Below are 14,254 nucleotides of genomic sequence, written 5' to 3' on the forward strand. Positions count from 1 at the left end.
ACCGCTGCCGCCCGAGGCCGCACTCAGCCTCACAGCCGCCGCCCAAGGCCGCCCTCCACGTCACCGTCGACGCCCTCCACCTCACCGCCGCCCGAGCCGGCCCAGGACCGCCCTTGCCCATGCCCGAGCCTGCCCTCTCCGACCCTGCCTCCGTCACCGAGCACCTCCCCGCCACCGTCTCTCCCCTCTCTGTAAGTCCCCCACCCTCCTCCTCACTCATCTCTCTCTGTATTTTAGAGAAAAAAATTAGATGTTAATTAGATGTTTTTCAGTTAGGGCACTAGAGTTTTGCTAGGTTAATTAGGTTAGTAGTGCTGCTAGTAGTATTGGTACAGTAGGTTAATTAGGTGATGTTAAATGAATAACCTAAATGAATGAAATTAGTAGTTAACTGATTTTTTTCCTTTCATCATTATAGAGCACTAAAGTTAACTGAATTTTGTTCTATTAGTAGTTAAATGAATTTTCTTCTACACTGTTTGCACATGTGGTTGCTCGTGTATATTTGGACACTGTTTGTAGCCAATGATGCTTAGTGTCCTATGTTTTGCCGGAATGTTGATTCATTTCTTTTTTGGCAAATTTCAGGTTCTCAATTTGTCCACTTTTTAGCAAAGCTCATGCCGAAATTTTCCATGAATTTCGGCATGACTTGTGCTACAAACTAGGACATATCGAGTGCCGTGATTTGCCGCACCAGGAAAGAGTCAACATTCCTGCAAAACAATAGGCCTTTTTATGTCATTATTCATTTTATTAGGTCTAGAATTAATTGACTAGATTTAATCATAGGAAACATGGCTAGCAATGATGAAGGACAGGGTTCTGGTGATTGCGACGACGCCTACCGGGCGGCAGACGAATTTTTTAGCCTTACCGATGATTAACCGATGTTATTGTTGGGCCCACCGGTGGCATCGGGGATGAGATCGACACGGAGACCGGTGCTGAGACTGAGACTGGCGCTCAGACTCAGACCGACATCGAGACCGGCGCTGAGTCTAAGACCTGCGCTGCCTCGGGGAGCGGAGCCAGTGTAGAACCGAAAGCAAAGAGGCAACGGGTTCCTAACAAACTCAGGACTACTAGAGTGGTGGTCACGGAGGTGGACGACGGCAATTTTGAGCCAACGGCGCCCGAGGAAGCGCGTCGATGCTACGGCAATCAAATAGGCTGCATCGTACGGACAACCGCCACCATCAAAGATGAGAAACTACAAAAGATAGAAAATATGAGGAGCTCCCTCCTAAAGAAGTTTCACCAAATATTCTTGTTCCCGGGCCGGAATGAGAAGGATTATAAAGATCCAGATGAGGACCCAACAATGAAGAAGATAAACAAACACGCCATGACAAAGTTTAGCGACGCGTTGGCCGCCTGGAAAAATCGAGTGAAATCAAGGATCATCGACAAGAAGGAACCCTACTCCGAGATTGTAAAGGATAATCCGACAATCACGGAAGAGCAGTTTCAAATATTCAAGGAGGCTTGCGAGGCCGAAGATGCCAAAAAAAGTCTAAGTACATGAAGGGGCTTCAAGAGAGGAACATTGGGAGCCACCACCTCGGAAGCCGTGGTTACGGCGGAAAGAGGTCCAAATGGGCCAAGGAGGACGCGGAAGCCGCGAGTCTGGGAATCCCAGACCCCTTGGCGGAGTTCACCATCCCGCAGGAGCATGACATCCTCAGGGCCCGGCACCATTGGGACCCAGTGAAAAAGGTTTACGAGACAACACCGGTCATTACGGAGTTCATGAGACTGCTGGTAATTTTAGTTTCTGATCAATTCGACTGCACACGTTAGTCATATTTGTAAATGGTCGTTGTGCCTTTTGCAGAGAGAGAAGCACAGGATTGCGACCGAAAGCGACTCGCCGTCTGAGGCATTGGCGAGGCCCAAGTGGGACACTCCATTCAACCGGGCGTTGAACATATTGAAACAACAACCGGTGGATACTCGACCGTCGTATGGACGCATGCACGGTGTCGGAGACGGCGCCACGTGGAAGAAGTACTACCGTGAGACCACGGAGGAGAGAAAGGAAAGACGGAGGTTAAATGAAGAAAACATCGACAAGAGGGTTGAGATTGCGGTTGAGAAGAAATCAACTGAGACAGTCGCAACAGCGGTAGCTACCGCAAAACAAGTGGCTTTAGATATTTCTACTACCTTGGTTCCGGTCATTTTCAATTGGACCAGGCAAAATCCAAAAAAAGATGCAGCGGACTTTCCCCTTGCTGACTTCTTGGCGGGGAGCAGCTCGACTAGCGCTGCACCAGCACCTGCAGCTGCACCTGCTCCTGCACCGGCTCCCGCACCGGACGTGCTAGGCGGTGCTTCGTCTTTGGCTGAGCTCGACGCCCTCACGGTATCTGTCACACCGGCCCCCTTCAATATAAATGTATAATCTCCCGTTTTCGTTGCCTTTCAGATGTCTCACATCGCAGACTTTTCTTTGCAGGCCGACAAAACCCCGTGCACCATATTGTACACCATCGGCGACCAGAAGGTGGACGTGGGGAAGGCGACGATAATGGAGCTGAAGGAACCATTGTTTCACAGCTGGCCGATCCCCCCGAACGTCTTCAAGGTTTCTGTGGCCAGTGTCAAACCGGGCCATGAGAATTTGCCTCCTCCAGTACTACTGGGGGATGACGACGAGACACCGCGGCGGCTTGGTGATTGTTGCAATGCTGGGTGGGTCCTGTTGTGGCCAAAGAGTCTGCTTCATCTGGAGGCGGCCGAGAGCACACCCACGAGAATGCAGCCTCAGCAAGGTATGAACATCAACACCCCACCTACCCAATTATCGTCGGGTGTCAGGTTGGGTGATAGCGGACGGGGTAAGGAGGAGGCTCCATTAGTCGTTGATGACGTCGCCATGGATGAGGATGAGGACGACGATGGCACTGCTGAACAGTATGTTTATACTGGCGCCTCCTCAGGGTTTGAGCGTCATGAGTCGGTGCCTGAATTGCCGTCTCAACATATTATGGACGACCTTCCGGTAGTAAAGAAGTTTAGGAAGAGAGCGAGGAAAGGCAAAAAAGTTGTTTCTATGATCCAGCCGCCTCAGCAGCCTCGGCTTCAGGACCGTATAGATATCCCCGGTGCGGATAAATGGCATATCCCCGGTCAACCAATCCTACCTGCAACAGCGCTACGGGCCAGATTCGACGATCTAAAGAGACTTCATGACGATGTGCTGCGGGTAGAGAAAGACATCATCGCCTCGAAAGATCCAGGATACCCACTCTATGTGGTTAACATTCCGCGGCAAATGTCGTACGTTGACAGCTTCCCTGCGGATAAGTTCTTCCTCCGATTCGATTACATATTCGACATGTTTCACGTGAAGAAGCTGGATTTTACGTTTGTCCGCCTTTATGCCTTCACATGAACTACATCATCGGGGTTGAGCAGATATCTCATATCTGTGTCGCTGACCCGTACTACATGCACGAGGGCTTCTTGGGAGTCTGTGCAAATCATCGTGAATACACGAGGGATTACATCGTCAGTTTCATGCTCACCAATAAGGACAAGGGGGCGATTCTCGTGCCTTATCTTCCCGTGTAAGTCATCCGCGCTGCTATCCTTCCTTCGATTTCAATCATTCATTTGCACGGTGGAGGCTAATTAATTTGAGGACTTATTTTGCGCAGCGGCGGGCGTGCCGTCCTCATCATCCTCTACCCCCGATTCTCCCACGCTCTTTACTTGGACACGTCGAAGAACATTCACAAAAAGGATTACACCCACATCAAGGATGTTCTCGACAGTGCTATGTATCACTACCAATCACTGGGTGGAGAGGTCAGGGACAAGAAGATGAGGGGCGGCAGGGTCGCCTTCGGCCATAAGACCAACTTCTACTGCATCCAGCAACCAGACGATTCTTTTAATGATGGATTCTATGTCCTACACCACATGCTAGAGTACAGACGCGATCACCAGAACCTTCACATGGCACCTTCTTCCGGCGATGCCCATATTCTGCAATGGGCAAAGGACATAGGAGATATCGAGGATCATCGACTTCGAGCTGAGTTCTATAACATCCAGCGTGAACTTGCCCAAATCATCATGAAGGAGGTCGTCGGAAAAACAGGGATGTTCTACGGAGAAGGATAAATGTCGCAGGAAGACGTCCGAACATGGATAGCCTCTCAGCGTCTCGACCTGAAGCCTTTCACTAGGCTCGGGGACTATCTCCCTGACTTGGATGGATGGAACGACATGTTGGAGTGATTGTTGATATATGACAATGTGTCCGTTTAGTCCATACTTTCTGTATGACAAAACTTTGAGTTATGCACGGTGAAACTTTATTTGTGATGTAATTAAACCATCCTCCTCCTCAACTAGCGAAAATCACTCTAGTTAGGGAATTTTGGGGTACGATGAACTTTGTTATTTATGCTTATGATATGTTGTTTTTATTTTTGCCAAGTCTGTCTCTTTCTGTTGCTCAACTATATATGTTGCATATCATCGACTCATGTGATGATGCAGGTGCATAGATCATAGATGGCGAAGAAGTGCTATGCCAGGAGTATATATACGACAAGTGGCCAGAGTGTCAAGCCCTTCCAGTTTCCGAGCGACAGGCAGTAGTTAGTTTAGAGGTTCACGCTAATGCGAAAGAGGGATATGAACTCATGTTCTCAAAGTGATAGCTCTTCTCACGTATATCATTGTTTAGATGGATGATGATGTATTTGCATATCATTCGAGACTTGTATCGCTATTTTCGAGATGATGACGAGAGACCACTTTGTGTTGGATGATGATTATGATGATGACATGATTTGATGAGACTAATTGTATGTATATGTTATGGTTACATTTGTATGTGTATGATATGCCAAAGATTATTGTATAAAGCCTATTCAAATACAAAACAAATACAAAACAAATATGTAGGAAAAAACTAATAAATAAACTAGTAGTAGCGAGGGGGGAAATTTAGCAGTAGCGCCGCATTGTCAGTAGCGCATCCCAGCAAACAGCGCTGCAGAAAATATCAGTAGCACCCTTTCCCAAAGAGCGCTACAACTATTCATGTATAGCAGTAGCGTGGGACAACCGGCGCTACTGCTATGCGTTAGTTGTAGCGCCTTATTAGTAGCGTCGGTGCCCGCGCTAGTGAGAGGCCCAAAACCCTCGTTGCTGGTAGGCTTTTCCCTAGTAGTGATATCATCTATAGCCCTTTTCCTAGTAGTGGTGGGTTTATGATCAAGATTATCTATAAACAATATTTGAATCATCTCTGAATTCTTTTATGTATGATTGGTTATCTTTGCAAGTCTCTTCGAATTATCAATTTGGTTTGGCCTACTAGATTGATCTTTCTTGCAATGGGAGAAGTGCTTAGCTTTGGGTTCAATCTTGCGGTGTCCTTTCCAAGTGACACTAGGGGAAGAAAGGCACATATTGTATTGTTGCCATCGAGGATAACAAGATGGGGTTTTATCATATTGCATGAATTTATCCCTCTACATCATGTCATCTTGCTTAAGGCGTTACTCTGTTTTCATGAACTTAATACTCTAGATGCATGCTGGATAGCGGTCGATGAGTGGAGTAATAGTAGTAGATGCAGGCAGGAGTCGGTCTACTTGTCTCGGACGTGATGCCTATACACATGATCATACCTAGATATTCTCATAACTATACTCAATTATGTCAATTGCTCAACAGTAATTCGTTCACCCACCGTAAAATACTTATGCTCTTGAGAGAAGCCACTAGTGAAACCTATGGCCCCTGGGTCTATCTTCATCATATTAATCTTCCAATACCTAGTTATTTCCTTTGCTTTTTTATTTTGCTTTTATTTTACTTTGCATCTTTATCACAAAAATACCAAAAATATTATTCTATCATATCTATCAGATCTCACTCTCGTAAGTGATCGTGAAGGGATTGACAACCCCTTATCGCGTTGGTTGCGAGGAGTTATTTGTTTTGTGTAGGTAAGAGGGACTCACGCATAGCCTCCTACTGGATTTATACCTTGGTTCTCAAAAACTGAGGGAAATACTTACGCTACTTTGCTGCATCATCCTTTCCTCTTCAAGGAAATCCAACGCAGTGCTCAAGAGGTAGCATTCGTCGCTAGGAGAACCAGATGTGCGCAGGCATGATAGATCTGAAGAAGGCGATGACTAGGATCACGGAACTGGAGGAAGAACTCAAGGATACACGCGAAGATTATGAGGAGGAAATCGTTGTACTAGTGGAGAAGAATGACTATTTGGAAAGGAAGCTAGGAGTATTCATGGGAGACCCCGCACCAGGAGGAGAAGACGAAGAACCCAAGGAGATTCGCCCGGGGGACTACATCATCATCGACGACACCGACTCGTATCCCGACGATAGCGATGATGACTATGAAGACGAAGCTGGAGCAGACATCATGGAGTCTTCGACCGATCAATATTTTAAGTAGACCACCACATCAGTAGTAGTATTCCACCATGTATATAGTATAGTCCGAGCACTTTTGTGACGATAGTTAGATCGATTGTATGTCCTTGCTTGATTGATTGAGTGAAATGATTGTGTTTGTCCCATGTGCATATGGGTAGTGTTTTTCTCATTAGACATCATTCTATTCTATTCTCTTCCCTCTAAACCCATCAGATTCCTCCGAGACGTGACCCCGGATTTACTTTCCCATCGGAGCTCACTCAGTTGATCCAGCAGCAGAATACCCTGATGCAGTTGTTAGTACAGAACCAACGCAGCAACAACAACAACAACAACAACAACAACAACAACAACAACAACAACAACAACAACAACAACAACAACAACAACAACAACCCATCGCCACCACCACCAGTTGACAACTTAGCACGCTTTCTGAGGTTGCAGCCGCCGGTGTTTTCCAGAAGCACCGAGCCCATAGTAGCAGATGATTGGATTCGCAGGATTGGAAGGGAGTTAACCACTGCAGGATGTACCGATGCTGAGAAGGTGCGTTTTGCCGCACATCAGTTGGATGGACCAGCAGCCTCATGGTGGGAGAATTACACTGTCACCTACACTATAGCCACTGTTACATGGGACCAGTTTCAGCAAGCTTTCCGTACAACCCATGTCTAAACTGGAGCTATGAGTATGAAGAAGTGTGAGTTTTGCAACTTACGCCAGGGGAACCGTACTGTGCCTCAGTATGCAGATGAGTTTAGCAAGTTATCTCACTATGCCCCTAACGATGTGGCCACAGATGCCGCAAAGCAGGAGAAGTTTATGGAAGGGCTGAATGATGAGATGAGCATGCACTTGATGGTGGCAACATTCAACAACTACCAGGAGTTGGTAGATAAGGCTCTTATGATTGAAGGGAAGCAGCAGCAGATTGAGAGCCATAACAGGGAGTATGGACAAGGAAGGTATCATTCAGGAGCTCAGCAGAAGCCTCGCCTAACCCCGAACTCGGGAGGACTTGTTCATAACCATGGAGGCCATAACCACAATGGAGGAAGTATCCATAATCACACTGGCCCAAGGAGTGGGAATGGGAATGGAGCAAGCAACAATCAGAACCACTCCAATCCAGCCACACCCGCCAAGAGAGACCTAAGCCACGTTACTTGTTTCAAGTGCGGGGAGACTGGACACTATGCCACGGAGTGCCCTGAAGCGAAGAATGGAAACGGTAATGGGAGCGCCGGGAAGAAGCCCAATCCATTCAACAAAGGACAAGTGAATCACGTTAATGTGGAGGAGGTTGAAGAGCAGCCGGACGCGGTTATTAGTAAGTTTTTAGTTAAGTCTTTTACCACCCTTGTTCTTTTTGATACTGGTGCATCGCATTCATACATATCAAGGGGATTTGTGGATAAGTTTAAACTGCCAGCCCAAACCCTTAGGACCCCTCTGTTAGTAAGTTCACCTGGAGTAGAGTATATGACTAGTCGATGGTGCGACCAGATACCCTTAACCATTGGTAGCCATGTTTTCCCGTCCGACCTAATAATCTTGGAGTCACAAGGATTGGATGTGATATTAGGCATGGATTGGATGTCAAAGTATGGAGGAAGCATTGACTGTGTTAGTAAGTCAATTTGTCTCACCACCCCTGAGGGGAAAAAGATTAACTATGTATCTAGGCATGCGCCTAGGAGTAGCCAAGTAAATACCCTCACGGGAATTGTTCAGGAGGAAGTGCCTGTAGTGAAGGATTACCCAGATGTTTTTCCAAAGGAGTTACCAGGCATGCCACCGGATCGAGACATCGAGTTTTTGATAGAACTATTGCCAGGCACCGGGCCTATATCAAAGAGACCCTACCGGATGCCCGCGAATGATCTGGAAGAGATTAAGAAGCAGATCAAGGAGTTATTCGAGAAAGTTTACATTCGATGGAGTTCATCACCATGGGGAGCCCCAGTGCTTTTGGTTGAGAACAAGGATAAGTCTCTAAGAATGGTTGCTGATTATCGCGTGTTAAATGAGGTGACGATCCAAAACAAATACCCACTGCCGATGACCAATGATTTGTTTGACCAGCTGCAAGGAGCTAAGGTGTTTTCAAAGATCGATCTGCGATCTGGATATCACTAGCTAAAGATTCGAGAGAAGGATATACCAAAGACAACATTTACCACAAGGTACGGGTTGTATGCGTATACGGTCATGTCATTTGGACTGACTAACGCCCCTGCCTATTTCATGAGCATGATGAACAAGGCGTTCATGGAATATTTGGATAAGTTTGTTGTGGTGTTCGTTGATGATATAATGGTATACTCAAAGAATGAGGAGGAGCACGAAGAGCATTTGCATTTAGTTCTCGAGAAACTCAGGGAACACCAGTTGTATACCAAGTTTAGCAAATGTGAGTTTTGGTTGAAGGAAGTCGGATTCCTTGGACATGTTATATCAGGAGAAGGTGTAGCAGTAGATCCCACCAAGGTTCGGTCAGTCACTGAATGGTTGGCACCCACTTCAGTTAGCGAGATCCGCAGTTTTCTTAGACTCGCAGGATACTATCGGAGATTCATTGAGAATTTTTCCAAGATTGCAAAATCAATGGCGGAGTTATTGAAGAAGGATACCAAATTTAAATGGACAGAAGAATGTGAGGCATGTTTTCAGGAGTTAAACAAACGTTTAACTACAGCCCTAGTGATGATTCTGCCGGATATACTTAAGGAGTTTCAAGTGTATTGCGATGCCTCTCGCCTACGACTTGGAAGTGTGCTTACGCAAGACGGAATAGTTGTTTCGTATGCCTCACGACAACTAAAACTACACGAATTGAATTATGCCACGCATGATTTGGAGTTAGCAGCAGTAGTGTCGGGAATATACCCACGGCGTAAACTGGCCGAAAGTATAACCCGGCCGGACTTGGTGTTTAATTGGTAACCCGCCAGAGGATTGGCGACTAACGTGTCTGGCGGTTCACTGGTATGATGATTCACGAGCCTGAAGACTCATTGGTCACCCGGCGCGTGTTTCAGATGGATGACAAGGCCCAATTCCCAAAAGGCCGGCTCATGTTATGGTGGGCAGGTTTACGAGGAAAGGCGTGAGGAACATTTATCTTACAAGGAGTTAAGACTTGGACTTGTATCCGGTTTGTATTAGAAGGTAGATTAGTCCTAGTCCTAATAGGACTCCACATGTAACCCGCCCCTCTAACTTATATAAGGAGGGGCAGGGCTCCCCAAAGAGGGACAAGCAACAAGTAAGAAAAAACAATATCTAGGGCTAGACAAAAAGAACCGGTTTACCGGCGACTCCATCGTGAGCATAATGAGACCTAGCCACAAACAACATGTAGGGTTATTACCGGATGATGTTTCCCGGGGCCCGAAGCTGTCTAAATCCTTGTCTTGTGTTGCGTCTCTCGATTCCACTCAAGCCCTCTCAAGCTACCGCATAGATGCGTTGGCCTCGCGACTAAGTCCTGACACTAAGGACATCTGCCATGACAAAACCACGACAGTTGGCGCCCACCGTGGGGCCTGTGCACGGTGGTGTTAAGTTCTTGAAGGGATCTCTGCCAAGGATCGAGAAGTTCGCAAATTTTTCGGACGAAGAAGAATCGTTGGGGAAGGATTTACATTGTTTCCAAGGCGAGCAGTTAGATCTAATACCCATATAAGGTTTGATTTCAAGAAAATTTAGGGTTGCGTGGTGCGCGCCACCACAACTAGATGATTCGTCGAATCCGGGTCGACATGTGTTGAGCTGTCATTAGAAATAGAGGCGAGGCAAATTGTCTGTTCAAATTCCGAGATGATCAGGTGTTGCAACAAGTTACACGGAGATTGGACAAGTTATTACTGCTAGTACTCATCACCTGATGGAAACGAGAGGAACTGAAACTATCCGATCAAAGCATCAGGGAGCCGGCTATGACTCGAAAATGAATATGGCCAAGGCTTCGCTTCAAGTTATTTGCTGAACCGCCCCACGCTAAGTCACTGGGCTCCGACGCCTCGAATCGCCCGCCGCTGAGTATGGATTGCAATATCTTATTAGTCAAAGCAGCAAATTCCAGTGAAAATCAGATGTGGTGTTTTCTCTTGCATGATTAACCAATGCAAGATCGAATCGATCTCCAGCTTCCAAAAAATACAAGGTCAAAGTTGCAGAAGTACACGACGGTTGCAAGCCGGGGACTCGGTCTCCGCATCCGTCCCTAAGTCGCCGCCATGGTTTTGCTCCATCTCTGCTGAATCACCGCCGCCTAGCTATGGTTCGAATCGCCTCGCCTCCACTTGGCCCTACAAAAAATTGCCAGACACGGCTGGGCCGCATACAGTTCATCGCAAGCCCGCCGTTCTGCTGGATCCGGTCACTCGTGGCCCGTGCTGGCTTGCCACGCCTGAGCTGCATCGACTCATCTCCCTTCATTGTACCTTGAGTCATGCCTTGCCTTTTCCGTCTCAAAGAAAATTGGTAAGTAGAAGTTATTAGGTAGGAATATAGTAAGAAAAGGGAATAAAAATTGGTTGCTTAAATACTACACAATTCATTTGACATTGCGGGGTAAGTCAACATATGCAGATAGTTGAAAAGAGAACTTACTTCGAACAAAGATTGGACGGATGATTTTGTTGGGGAAGTTAGCATATATCTCATGACCAGGCCCTCTTATGTGCAGTGCAATTTTAGTGCCAGTTTTCAGTACATAAAACTTTGCAATTTCATTCCAAAAGCCAGTGCCACAATAGGAGTCTGTCGGTGTTCTGGGAACGGGGGTCCCCAGACTTGCATGCCTGCGGCCTGCGGCGTGGCTCAAGTGGGGGCCCAACGTGGCCCATCTTCATCAGCTCAAGCTCAAGACCCTCGCGGGGTGGACGACAGGAAGCTTCCTCAGAGGCAGCCTCGTCAGGCAGGCTCGTGAGGAGGCGGAGAGATCAAGATGGGTGTCAGTGTCAAAACCGGCGGATCTCGGGTAGGGGGTCCCGAACTATCCGTCTAAGGCAGATGGTAATAGGAGGCAGGGGACACGATGTTTTACCCAGGTTCGGGCCCTCTTGATGGAGGTAAAACCCTACATCCTGCTTGATTAATGTTGATGATATGGGTATTACAAGAGTAGATCTACCATGAGATCAGAGAGGCTAAACCCTAGAAGCTAGCCTGTGGTATGATTGTATGTTGTCCTACAGACTAAAACCCTCTGGTTTATATAGACACCAAAGGGGGCTAGGGTTACACAAGGTCGGTTACAAAGGAGGAGATATACATATCCGTATTTCCTAGCTTGCCTTCCACGCCAAGTAGAGTCCCATCCGGACACGAGACGAAGTATTCAATCTTGTATCTTCATAATCTAACAGTCCGTCCAATGGATATAGTCCGACTGTCCGGAGACCCCCTAATCCAGGACTCCCACAGTAGCCCCTGAACCAGGCTTTCAATGATGATGAGTCCGGCGAGCAGTATTGTCTTCGGCATTGCAAGGCGGGTTCCTCCTCCGAATACACCACGAAATAATTTGAATACAAGGATAGTGTCCGACCCAGCAAAATAAGTTCCACATACCACCGTAGAGAGAATAATATTTCCACAAATCCAATTTGCTGACTTGTTTTGGCAACACGACATTATGTCACGGCCCGGTGATTATTCAAACCGTTTCCTTTAACTAGCCCCGCACATAACGCGAGGCAGTCTTTTGACACGTCTTGTCAAAGCAGAGATCGTGTCCCCTTATCACGGGATTCTCATCAATACGGGTGTGGGTAACCCAACCGCGCCATCAATTACGGCGCTTGGGGGATAAGCGATTTTTACCAGGCTAGTGGGGACGCATAGTTTCGTCCACCCATATAAAGGGATAAGGATTTACCTTTTCAACCACGCCTTCTTCCTCCTTTGCTCATCCATTTTCGCACACTCGAGCTCCAGCGCCCAAGTTCGCATTTCCCACCTCGACCTTCTCCAACCATGTTCGGAGCGGGAGGCAGGTGGATGGTCTCCTCCGTCATGGAGGGACACATCAAGAAGCTGAGGAGAGCCGGATACCTGCCCGATGACATCGCGCACCGGCTCCCAGAAGAGGGGCAGCTCATCCCCACCCCCAGGCCCCATGAGAGGGTAGTGTTCCTTACCCATTTCCTCCACGGACTGGGATTCCCTCTCCACCCATTCATCCGGGGGCTCAGGTTCTACTACGGCCTGGATTTCCATGATCTGGCCCCGAACTTCATCCTCAACATCTCAGCGTTTATCCTCATGTGCGAGGCCTTCCTCCGCATCAAGCCCCACTTCGGCTTATGGATGAAGACTTTTAATGTCAAGCCGAAGGTAGTGGCGGCCGCCAGGTGGAGTGCGGAGGTGCCATGGTGGGCAAGATGCCCAACGTCACATGGCTCGAGGGCTCCTTCATGGAGACCATAAAGGGGTGGCAATCGGGGTGGTTCAACATCACCGAGCCGCGTGACCCTAAATGGGTAGTGGCCCCTGAGTTCCGATCTGGCTTCCCAACACCGCTCACCTCCTGGCAAGAGAAGGGCCTGTCCTGGGTAGTTCGGGAGAGCTGACCGGACTCCAAACATGTATTCAAAACATGGTGAACAAGAAGCTCAAACTCGTCAACGTAGTCCAGGTCATGCTCAACCGCCGGATCCTCCCGTGCCAACATTGGGCTTTCAACTTGTGGGAGTTCTACCCGGCGCAGCACCAAACTCTGAACAGGCTCTACGACACAACTCACGATGATGCCTGGAGGGTGCTATTCAAGAGCGCCGAGGTTCCCCCTCCCGCTACCTAGGATCATGGATTCAGCGCAAAGCGCCAAGCCAGCGCGTAAGCTGCTTTACCTCTTATAGGATACTTGTTTTTCATAGTTTCACTCCATGTGGGATCTAAACTCCCGTACCTTTGACAGGACTGGCAGGAGATGGCCGGACTGATCGACTGTCCGGCTCCTTTGCCCGAAGGCCCAGCAGACGCTCTCCTGGCGAAGATGCTGACTCCGGCTCCTTACACGGTGCCGGAAAAGACCAAGAAGGCCAAGGGAACCCGAAAGAGTTCCCGACGACAGGCGTCATCGGACTCACCGTCCAAGGACTCTACGGCTCAATCCTCCCCCGAAGACGAGGAGGCAGAAGAAGATGCTCCCCCTCCAAACAGGGGACACAAGAAAAGGAAGGCCGCCCCAACTGGGGAGGCCGAAGGGTCCAAGAAGGGAAGGATTCTCCTTCCGGACAGCTCTACCACTGCCGCCGAAGGCGAAGACGAGTGGCTGCCCAGGGCCAAGCCCCTAGGGAAGTCGTAAGTATTCGGATACCAGAGTAACTCATAGCATTTCTTTGTCGCACTGCTTCACCTAACGCCGAATATGATTATGCAGGCCGCCACGAGCCCGTATCGATGTATCGTCAGATGGCTCCCTGGGCTCGTCGGATATGGATAGCAATTCGGTTCTGACCGCTACCTCCGCTCACCCTACGGACGACGCTGAGGTATTGTCTCAAGAGGCACCGGGTCGAGGGGAGACAGTCCCGGAGGCACCTCAAGGCAGCCTTCCGGACTCCGGGAGCAGATGGGACAAGGCCCCTGAGGGCTCCGAGTTCGGCCCTCAGCCGAACACCGCGCCGGAACCTCTAGTGGTTCCGGACTCGGGCAGGCGGCCTCCTTCTACGAGGGGCAAGACGCCTGTACCGGTGACTTCTGTCCATCCAGAGGCACCGGACAATCTGCTAGAAGCGCTTCGCAGCGCTTCCATCGACGAGGAGCACCGCACTATTATGAGTGCGGTGATCCAGAAGGTTCA

This window comes from Triticum aestivum, chromosome 7A, assembly GCF_018294505.1.
Source record: "Triticum aestivum cultivar Chinese Spring chromosome 7A, IWGSC CS RefSeq v2.1, whole genome shotgun sequence".
In the NCBI taxonomy this organism is placed as follows: Eukaryota; Viridiplantae; Streptophyta; class Magnoliopsida; order Poales; family Poaceae; genus Triticum; species Triticum aestivum.